This window comes from Echinops telfairi, unplaced genomic scaffold (genome assembly GCF_000313985.2).
Source record: "Echinops telfairi isolate 266 unplaced genomic scaffold, ASM31398v2 ScPeMD7_1713;HRSCAF=2227, whole genome shotgun sequence".
In the NCBI taxonomy this organism is placed as follows: Eukaryota; Metazoa; Chordata; class Mammalia; order Afrosoricida; family Tenrecidae; genus Echinops; species Echinops telfairi.
In genome coordinates, this window is record NW_022105611.1 from 429,747 (window position 1) to 440,007 (window position 10,261).

The 10,261-nt window shown below is 50.5% G+C and overlaps 1 long non-coding RNA gene across 1 annotated transcript in view; it reads left to right on the forward strand.

Moving 5' to 3' along the window:
• The window catches only part of LOC123522047, a 64,504-nt gene that overhangs the window by 43,285 nt on the left and 10,958 nt on the right, over nucleotides 1–10,261 (forward strand). Inside the window, exon 2 of the long non-coding RNA XR_006680347.1 lies at nucleotides 3,735–3,814. This is a non-coding gene — a long non-coding RNA (uncharacterized LOC123522047). The remainder of the gene's footprint in view (nucleotides 1–3,734; nucleotides 3,815–10,261) is intronic.

Here is a 10,261-nt window from a genome sequence, read left to right on the forward strand (position 1 = left end):
GGCTTTGGGTCCCCACTCTCCCTCATTCACAATGATATGATTTTTTTGTTCCTTGATGCCTGTTTATCTGTGTTCTTATAGAATGTTGGTTCTCTGTGGTGTCATTGAGTATTAAGCAAGAAAGCACATTTGTAGTTAGCTAAATTTTGGATTGCTCTGGAATAGAGAACCTCATCTTTCTTCTACATTGGGGCTGATGGGTTTGAACTGTAGACCTTGTGGTTAGCAGCCTGTTGCTTAGTCTCTGAAACCACCAGGGTGCCTTAAAATGTTAGTAGACTATTTGTCTTAATTTCTTTTATCAGAGTGTGATGCTGATACAGTAAAATTAGGCTTTGGCCTTGTGACTGCCTGGACAGGTGATAGCGAGAAGCGTTTGGGAAAGGGTAGCTTGGCGCTGAGGGCTTCAGTAACTAGACCATCAGGCCCTTGCCGTCACCCTCGGAGAACTCCAGTATTAGCCAGTGCGTTTGGTTCTTGCCTTGCAGCCGCACAGCCTGGGCTGGGTGAGCTTGGGGAAGACGTATGATTGGAGCGACAAGGGAATATCCTCCATCTCACGGGCATCTTGTCTCAAAGCCTGAGACACCTCAACCTTGCTGGGTTCCTTCCGGAGGCCACAGACCGATGAGCTGCGTGGGCCTGGGGTGGAGTGGAGCCGCTCCGAGGATGACAGTCCCAGTCAGGGTTCCCGGGCCTTCAGGTGTTGCTCAGAGAGGAAATTCAGAATACGCTCTTGATCGCGCCTCTTTGTGACTAAGGGCTGCAGAATAGCATGAGCTGCTAATTAAAAAATAAAGAAAAGGAAAAAAGACCATTATTTTCTTGTAAAAGTAACTCACACTAATTAGATAAATTTGGGGTAAAAATACAGAAAGGCATAATGCTGGAAATCACCCGTAATTGCACTATTCAGAGATAATCACCACAGATGCTTTGTTGTCTCTGAGTGTTTTCATACCCGCGGTTCAGATCACTGTGCATCAGTGTTGATGTCTACGCTCTCCCGGCAGCATCGGGTCCCCCCTCCCTCGTTGAGAGCGCACTGCATGTTGTCCCTGTGGTCGGCGGTGGCTGTCTCATCAGCTCTGACTCAGGGTGACTTTGGGTACAGCAGACCGAAACACAATCGCGGCTCCCACGCCTGTCAATCTCTCTGAGGGTCTCTCTCACCCTGACCGGGCCCCCCCTTCACTAAACATGCCCTGATTGCGTGTCCTAAGCAGTGTCCTCAGTGCAGCCCTGTGACTGCTGGCTGAGCCTGCCTACCTCCCTCTTGGAGGCCGGAAGGTGGGGTGACTGCTCTGAGGGTCCTCAGAGCTCAACCTGTCCAAACTAGTGACAATCACACGCCCCAGATGCCTTGGTGGGTGGGGCGTTGGGGAGTGGGGAAGTGCTCAGCGTCTCAGTCTCACCTGAAAGGCCTGTGGTTTGCTCTCACCAGGTGCTCCCGGAGTGCAGATTAGACCTTCTGCTCCTGGGAAGAGTGACAGCCCTGGCGACCTCGTGGGGAGTTCCCCCCGTCCGGTGGGGTCGCTGCGAGTTGGAATCCACTAGTGGGTTTGGTTTGGGGTTTAGTTGGTGGACTGACGTGACCCTACTGGATGTGCAACTTGCCGTCCAAATTCAGTGTCAGCCGGCGAGGCTGCACCCTGCTCGTAAGACAAACTCGCCGATGACCAGTATTCTCATGCCTCCAAAAATTCCTAAACATTTTAAAGTTCTGTACTTCTCTTAAGACAGATTGGCAGCACAGAATAGGTGGCCGGCACTAGTCACGTCTACCTCCCTTTCTATAAGGAAACCAAGACCCAGAGAGAGGAAGGGCTGGCGTTGGGATTAGAAGCAGCCCGTCTCTGCTGCTGGCATTGGATAGATGGGGTGTGGCTTTAGCCTAGGCTAAGGGACAGTAGAGCCACCCTGAGGCCTGTTCTGCAGACCAGTTAGAACCCGGGTCACTGTTCTGCCCCTGCTGTGGGCAAGCGAATGACCCAGTGAGCTCTTCGGATGCTGAGCTGCACAGAGGGCAGGAGGAATTTGCGGATCTCTGCTGCGGCAGCGAGGAAACCAGCAGCACTGGGCCAAGGACCCTTGCAAGGCTGGAGGCCCGGGCTTCCTGTTGACTGTGCTTCCTGCTGACCGCTTTAGTCCTCGTGGTTTGGGTCACACTTTCCCTCTGCAGCCCAATTTTATCGTCCCAAAATGCGTGATGGCAACAACCAGATACCCTCGTTGAGAATACACTGTGGGATTACACTGTAGACACCTTGACTCTGGACCCTCCCTGCCAAGCAGGATCCCCCTCAAGAATCGATCTGTTCTCTGTAGCAGCCCTGCCTCTCAGCCTTCCCACTCACACAACTCACCAAGATCGTTGCTACTGAGAAAAAGTCGCTAGAAGAGGCTAGGTCCCTGAGGTTTCCACAGGAGGTGAGCTCAGTGGTTTGACCAAGTCACCACTCAAAACAAACTCGTTATTCTGACTCAGAGCAACCTTGTAGGACAGGTGAGAACTGCCCCTGTGGGTTTCTGAGAATGATTATTTATCAAGTAGAAAGCCTGGTCTTTCTCAATTTAGAGAAAGCGGGTGGTTTTGAACAGCTGACCTTGTGATTAGCAGCCTAACGCGTACACACTACGCCATCAGGGCTCCTCCAGTCACTGCAGTCAATAAAAGAGAATGTGGGAACACAGGAAGCTCTTGGGGTGACGGAGGGGAGTGCTTGGGGTCACTGAACTAGAACCTCAAGGCGGCACAGTAAAGCCGGCTTCCCGGGGACTTAATGCACTTGTTGTTTGTATGATAGGGCCAGCAGTGGCTGCATGAGGACCACTGTGAGCACGGGCAGGACGGTTCCAGGCAGGGTTTTGTTCCGTTGTCCATAGGGATGTGCGTTGTCCCTGTGAGCAGTGGGGCACTTAATGACCACAGACGTACCAGCCAGGAGTCTTTCCCTGCTGCGGACAGCATGTTTCCAAGTCCCCGCCTGTGTGTTTTCAGTGAGATTCTTATTTGTTACGGATAGTGCCCTTGCTAAGAGCCCCCTCCATCTAGGATCTGGGCCTCCCTCTTCATATTTAATGCTGCCGGGGATTTATGAATCACCTGATGGGGCTACTCTGGTTTTCACATCTCCCTCGCTTCCTCTCCTCTCACTTATTATGGGTCAGAGGCCCAGGCCACTACTTTTATATTTATTTTTCCCCAAAGCTTTATTTCAGAAACCTTTATTTCTCCATACTCCATGCTTGTCTCAACCCTGGCTCTTGCTCTCGGGGTTAAGTCAGCGCTGCTTTGGGTTGCAAGGGACAGAAATGCCCTCCTGCCAGCTCAAGGTCAGGGAGGACTTGGTGTGGGAATCTGCAGTAGAGTAGGGACAAAAGCCTGACAGGCTTCCTGGGAGCTGGAGGGAAAGGCTCACATGAACTGCCACGTGCCCCTGCTCGTCTCCCGCCTGTGTCTGTCTGTCTGTCCCCAACCAGGTTTCCTACTGCCTGCCTACATTTGTGTGTCTGAATTCTCATGTGAGACAGGGAGTAGGAGGGAAACATGGTGGCCAGCTGGTGACAGGTGCCCATTCCTGAATCAGCGAAGGGGAACAGAAGCCCTGGGACACACACACCGTTGCCTTCAGCTTAGGCGGTGGGTGCAAGCAGTTGGTAAAAAAGGGGTCATGGGTGGGGTCAGCTCTTCAAACACCTGTTATACACCTTTTCTTCTAATTTTTCAACAGGCAGGACTCTCAAGGAACCTTTACCTGTAACCTGCTTGCTTAGAACGATTGAAGTAGCTGCGATCTTGGTTGAAGAAAAGGTAAGGAAGTAAATCCTCCTCCTGGGACTCCATATTAGCATAACAAAGCAAATCCTATCCTCTTACACACTCTCTATGACTGAGGAGAATTGCCCTGTAGAATTTCCCAGGCTCTGAGACTCACCATTTCTTTCCTGGTAGCCGGTGGGTTCAAACCACTGACCTTTTGGGGATAGCAGCAGCTGGGCGCTGAACCATGACGCCACCAGGGCTGGCATCCACTGAACTGTCAGGGTTAGGATTCCAGCACATAGTTGGGGAGGGCACGAGGGGCACACAGGACAGTCCCTGACACCTGTGTTTGGGGAGGGTGGCTGCCCCTGTCATTCCTCAGGTATGCCCCGCACTCTGCAGTCCCTCCTGTGACTGGCCTGGGTCCCTTCATCCTTCAAAGCCGGTATAGCACATGCTGCCTCCTGGCAAGGAAGCCTTATCAGTGGCCGCCCCAGGCGGCAGTGGTTTTCCTGTGACACTTTCTCCTCCTCACCGGCTCAGGGGCTCTCCGCTGTCATTTCTCTCTCCTCTGCCTGCGTCATGGTCTGTTCCATGTCCCTTTGTCACACTGTGTCAGTTGTCCATTAGTTTGTTTGTCTCCAAATGTCCTGAGCTGTGGCTGGGGCATCCCAGAGGCTCTGTGAGCTCTTCTGGAATGAACACGTCCATCACCCCCTACTCCCCAGCCCCCCACTAGCCCGCAGGAGTGCCTGGGTGGTGAATGTGGTTAACAGGGTTGGGTGTTAGTGCAAAGGCTGGAGGTTTGAGTCTACCCAGAGGTGGCTCAAAAAGATCTGGCGATGACTTCGGAAAAACCAGCCGCCGAAAACCCGATGGACTCTGTCACATACAAGGTCACCGTGGATTAGAATCAACTTGGGGTGTGTGTGTGTGTGTGTGTGTGTGTGTGTGTGTGTGTGTAGCTCATCAGCTCCGATTGTGTGCACTTGTACCCCCACCACTCCATCCTTACAGGCTCGTACCATCGGTAATTTTAAGCAAATGTGTTCTTTGACCACCTACCAGAAATTTCATACCTTCTCTAAATTGTCCCTTTTTTTTTGTTTTTGTTTTTGGTTTGAAAGAAGCTAATGCAACGCTTTTGTGTTGGTGTCGGATGCTGCTTCTTCCTGGGCAGCTGAGCCCATGGGAAGGGCAGCAGGGCTGAAGCTGGAAACCGGGGACGGGAAGAGAGGGGAGGGGACTGGCCGAGCAGGGACCAGTAGCGGTGGGGCATGGCTCCCTTAGATCTCTGCTTCCCTGCGGATGGTGGTGGTTGAAGGGGTGACACAATGTTGGATGGCAGACAGCACCCCTGCCCCTCTGTGTCGTCCTGGCAGTCCTGGCTGCTTCTGTCAACAGACAGTTGCCCCTTCACCCACCTCCCTGCTCTAAACCTGCTTTGTTGACCGTCAGCAGGTTGCTGAAAGGATGCGGGTGACACTACCAGGGCTTGGACCAGCTTCATCGGGCTGTGTCTAATGATGTGCTTTCCTTCCGGGTCCTTTAAATAATTGCAAATGGTTCTCTCCGTCCAGGCAGCGGAGCACAGTGCTTGATTGCCATGTGGAGTTGTTCCGTTAAATCTGGTTTTTTTTAAGGCTCAACTTTTAATTAGAAAGCAGATTGTTGAATGACATTTGGATTTGTCCTTTGATGGAGAGATTGGAAATAGCCCTGCCATCCTGAGAACCAGGTTGGCGTACAGAAGGATGCGTGTTAACAGGAGTGGGATGGGCTGTCGGCACATCATGGTTTTCTTAAAATAAGCCTTCCTTGCTGGTCTTGTGGATGGGCCTTCCTGCAGCGAATGCTTTCCTGTGGGAGGTTCTAGCAGGGAATCCCCCTGGCAGCGTGGTCGTAGCAGTAGTAATTCCAGGCCGGACACCTACGGAATCTTGGAAAAACATCAGTGTTAACAAAGATGCAAGCGTGCTATGACGCTGGCAGTGGAGGAAGAGATCAGGCTGCACACTTTGTTCTAGTGTGATGGAAATACTCTTTTATGTTTTCTTACCTGTAGAGCTGGTGTCTGCATTCCTGAAAGTCATCATAGAAGCAGCCAACCTTTGCCCTGGCTGGGCTGCAGCTTAACTAGAGCTGGCACAGTGGCAGGGCATCTGAACACCCCAACAGGAGGAAGGAATGTGGGGCAGACCCCAAGCACTCATCAGTTCACATGACTTTACTGTTTTCTTTAACACTTATTATACCCTATGTAACGACCCCAAGGAGCCCTGGTGGTGTAGTGGGTTCGGACTGCAAGGTCAGGAGTTCAAATCTATCAGTTGCTCTATGGGTGAAACGTGAAACTGTGTGCTCCTGTGTTGGTTTACAGTCATGGAAGCCCTAAGGAGCACTCCCACTCTGTTCTGCAGGGTTCCTCTTGGTCGGAATGACGTTGTGGCCATGGGGTTTGGGTATAACAACCCTAAGGGGCAGTTCTTCTCTGTCTCGTGGGGTCACTGTGAGTTGAAAATCAATATGATGACACCTAACAGCAGCATAGCACCGAACAAATTAACAATATGGGGGTGTGTGTGTGAGAAAGAGCTAAATATTGGTACATAATGTAGTGTCTTATTCTCGATTTTATCTCTCCTATTCTAATAGCCATTGCAGTGGCACACAGAACTCAGACAAAATTCATGATTAAAGGGTTTATTAAGGAAGGTAACAAGGTGTAATGCCAGTGGGAAATGGTCAGGGTTGAGTTGTTCATCAGGACATGTTACAAAGTTGTGTCAAGTCTGCTAAACAATGCTCAGACATCTGACTACTCTGATATAAGCCTCAACCCAAAGGCATTCAGCTTAAGCTCCATGAATCAGCAAAGCCAGCTCCCTGAGTTAAGTGCTCAGAGGCCTCCCGCTCCAGTCAGGCTCAGTTTGAAGGCACTCAGCTCCACTTCCATGAATCAGTAAATCCAGCTTCCCCAATTAAGTGCCCAGAGGCATCCTACTCTGCAAGCCCGTCCGTCCATCACTGTGTTCCATGCTCTCCTCCTGGTTCTGCTGCTGCTCCTCTGATGGCATAGCTGTCTCCTGGATCCAGGAGGGTCACTCCAGAGGGATCCCAGGGCCCATGAGACTCACTGCACTCTTGGCTCTTGCTGGTAAAGAGATCCCATCCCGAGTTTCAAAGAGGACTCATTTTATACACTGTTTTTCCAACTCCAGAACTTTCTAATAGGATCCTTTTCAGAGCAATTAGTACTGGTAGCAGAGTAGTGTCTAGTGCTTCTGGTCTCAGGGTTGTGGAGTTTGATGTTTGCATGCTCCATTAGTCCAATGGACTAATTGTTCTCATGTATATTTCAATTTTCATCCTGTCTTCCTCTCTGTGTAGGGAGAGACCAATAGTTGCATGACTTCTAGGAGCTTTTAAGACGCCAGTTGCTACTCGCCAAAGTAGGATGTAGAGCATTCGGAGAAGGCGATACTAGTACAATGTGATGAGTGCTACAGGGGAGTTTATTACCGGGTGTCGTGGGGCACAAAGTCTCCTTCACTCATCTTGGGGACTGGGAAGTCACAAAATGTCTTTCACAAATATGTGATCCTGGAGATAGGTTTTGAAGGAGTTTGCCCAGCAGAAGGTATGATTGGGAGAAGAAGGTGTAAAAGGGCATCCAGACAGGGCATATGGGGGTCTTTAAGGGTTCCCCGGAATGGCAGTGATCTGATTCAAAACTCCATTGACTTCCAAGTTTAAGGTATGAGTACGGGCTAGCTAACAGCCATCACCATGGCATTCATTATTTTAGAAGTTACTCCACTGTGATTGGTGTTGAGTTGGTGTCCCACTGGGGTTCTTGGATGACTCTTTAAAAATTTTACTGGGCATGAGGCTACCTCACCAAGCTCAGCACTAACATGCTTGAGGCTCCTACTAAGCTATGCCTAAGAAACCATGGCACCAGCATTTCAAGTACCAACAGGCACTCATAGTTGATAGGCTTCAGTGGAGTTTCTTGACTAACCCAGAGTAGGAAGCAAGGTCTGGTCTTCAGCTTCGGAAAAGTAGCCAATGAAAACCCTAGGTCTACTGGCATTCTCTCCCCTGTTATCTTCAGACCTCTGCTCTTCAATCAGACTGCCTTCTCTAAGGCCGTCTCAGACAACCTTCTCCCACGACTTATAGCAGCCTCCCACGACTCGGTGTCACCTTAGAGTGCTGTATCTTTCTTCCTAGGACTTGACTCTTTAATGAATGACCTGTTTATCTGTCTTGTTGCCTGTCTCCTTGAACTCAAATGTGAGTTCCATGTGAACAGAACTGTGCTTTGCTCATGATTGTACCCCTGTCCATAAGGTAGTGCCTAGCCCATAGAGGGTGCCGGGGACTCGGTGAATCAGTGAGTAATCAGATGGATCAGCCAACAATCAGTCTCTGCATTGACAACACAATGACTCTGCCTCTGGAGTGCAGCGTGTACGTGTCCAGGAAGTGTTGGAATGAATGAATTGTTGAGTGAGGTTACCTGTGTATGTTTAGGAAGTCCCCAGCACTTAGGTGTTCAGTATTTATTAAATAAGCAAATGGATGAGAGTGCTGGCTGCCTCTTTTGAAGACACGCCCCCTAGATGGGGTCAGTTCCGAGGACTTTTATTTGACAAAGCCCAAAGTTGCTTCCTTTGGCGCGGTAGTTATTCTTGTTCAATAGCTAGATCCAGTCAGTCTCTCAGTATGTCTGCTGTCAGCCTGGCGCTGTAATTACTTCTCTGTAATTTAGCTTAGAGATGAATTTTTCATTTGAAAGATGCTATAAACAACCAGCTCTTGTGATATCTGGGTTGTTAATGAAGCTCGTGCCTGCAAGAACAAGAGGACTTCGTTACACTTCAGGAAAGATGGGGCTGTGAGTCCACATCTGGCCACAGAGCCACGAGGACAGGCTGGCAAGTCTGCAGGGCGCACTCAGGTGGGCCTGTGGGTGTCAGAGCCACGGCGTGGGTGCAGCGCAGCTTCCCAGAGGGCCATGTTTCCCCCGTGGATTTTGGGGGGTGAGTGGGGTGGATGCCATTTTAAAATTTTAAATAGGTATTTATTGGAAGAGAATTCAATATAGCGGCTTTGTAGATCTGTGTGCTGTTTCTCATCCTGTGGTCCTGGGCATGTTTTCTAGCCCTTGGAAGCTTGTTTCTCATCTCTGGGAGCCCGAAGCACCACGTCAGGCTATTAGCAGAGGGCCGTGCACATGCTAAGTGCCACCGAAGGCCACTGCTACATATAATCCCTCAACATTTCAAGATAAAGGAGGCACATGAAATTTAGTTCGTGTACAGGCTGGCCTCCAGGGACAGACATTCACTTACCTCTGCCGGATTTCAGACGGAAAGGTTACATACACCGCCAACTCAACCAGTGCCTGCAGTTGGCAGGCACGCAAGTCTTCACGGATCCTTCCTGCAACCTTGCCTCAGTTGAGAGCTGTCACAGAGCCGGCTGCCATTAACAAAGTGACAAATTAGTGATGCTTGCTCTCAGTACCTACTGTCTCGAAGCACCTAATTGAATAGTCGACAAAGTTGAGCGAGGACGCAGGATTGCCATTGACGGAATGACAGTATTGAGGAGAAGCTTGTAACTTCCCTGAGCGCGTGTACACCTATTTCTCCCATGTCATTCCCACAGCTGCCTGTTCATCAGGAAGAGGCGGCTGTCAGAGTGGAAGGAGCCTTCAGTAACTCTTGATTCTCTTCCTAATCTGATTGCTGGGTCCCTAAGGCAGCATCTCATTCGTCGGCCTGGCTCTGCTTGGCTTCTACTAGACCTGGTTTCTACGAGAGAAGTGGAGCTCCCGACCTGAAGGGACCCATCCATCACTTTGTTGTGCTGTGTGCTGCTGGGAAGCATGCCACTAGTTTTTTGAAATACCTGAAAGGGCCCCCTATGGTGGACAGGTTTCTGTGGAGCATGCAGACTAGTCAGAAAGGCCAGACAAGCTCCTTTTAAAAATTGGCCAGTGAAAGTCTTATGGATGCCAAGGGGACATTGGCCAATCACCTGTGCCGGTCAGTTCATCTCAAAAAAACTCCAAGCTCACTGCCGTTGAGTGGACTCCAACTCACAGTCACCTGGTGGCAGAGTGGCCACGTCGTGGGCTGCTTAACCACAAGTCTCTCCATGAGAGAAAGACGAGGCTTTCTGTTCCTGTAAAGAGATACACGCACGGGGGTGGTGCTACTTTGTCATGTAGGGTTGCAATGGGGAGGACAGTTCCTGAGAGGGCTCAGTGATTAGAGCCGACGCCATGTTTGATGACGTTGGCGGGTAGCAGAGACATGGGAGCCCCTCAGTGGGGCGTCTTTGTACAGCCACCTCAATGGATTCCACCTGCTTGCAATTGGGAAGGCTGTAGGACCGGAAGTCTTCTCATTCTGTTGTTGATAAGGGCGCACGAGTCCCGGCCGGTTTCTCAGTGGCAGTTCACAACAGCGACTCTCAGGC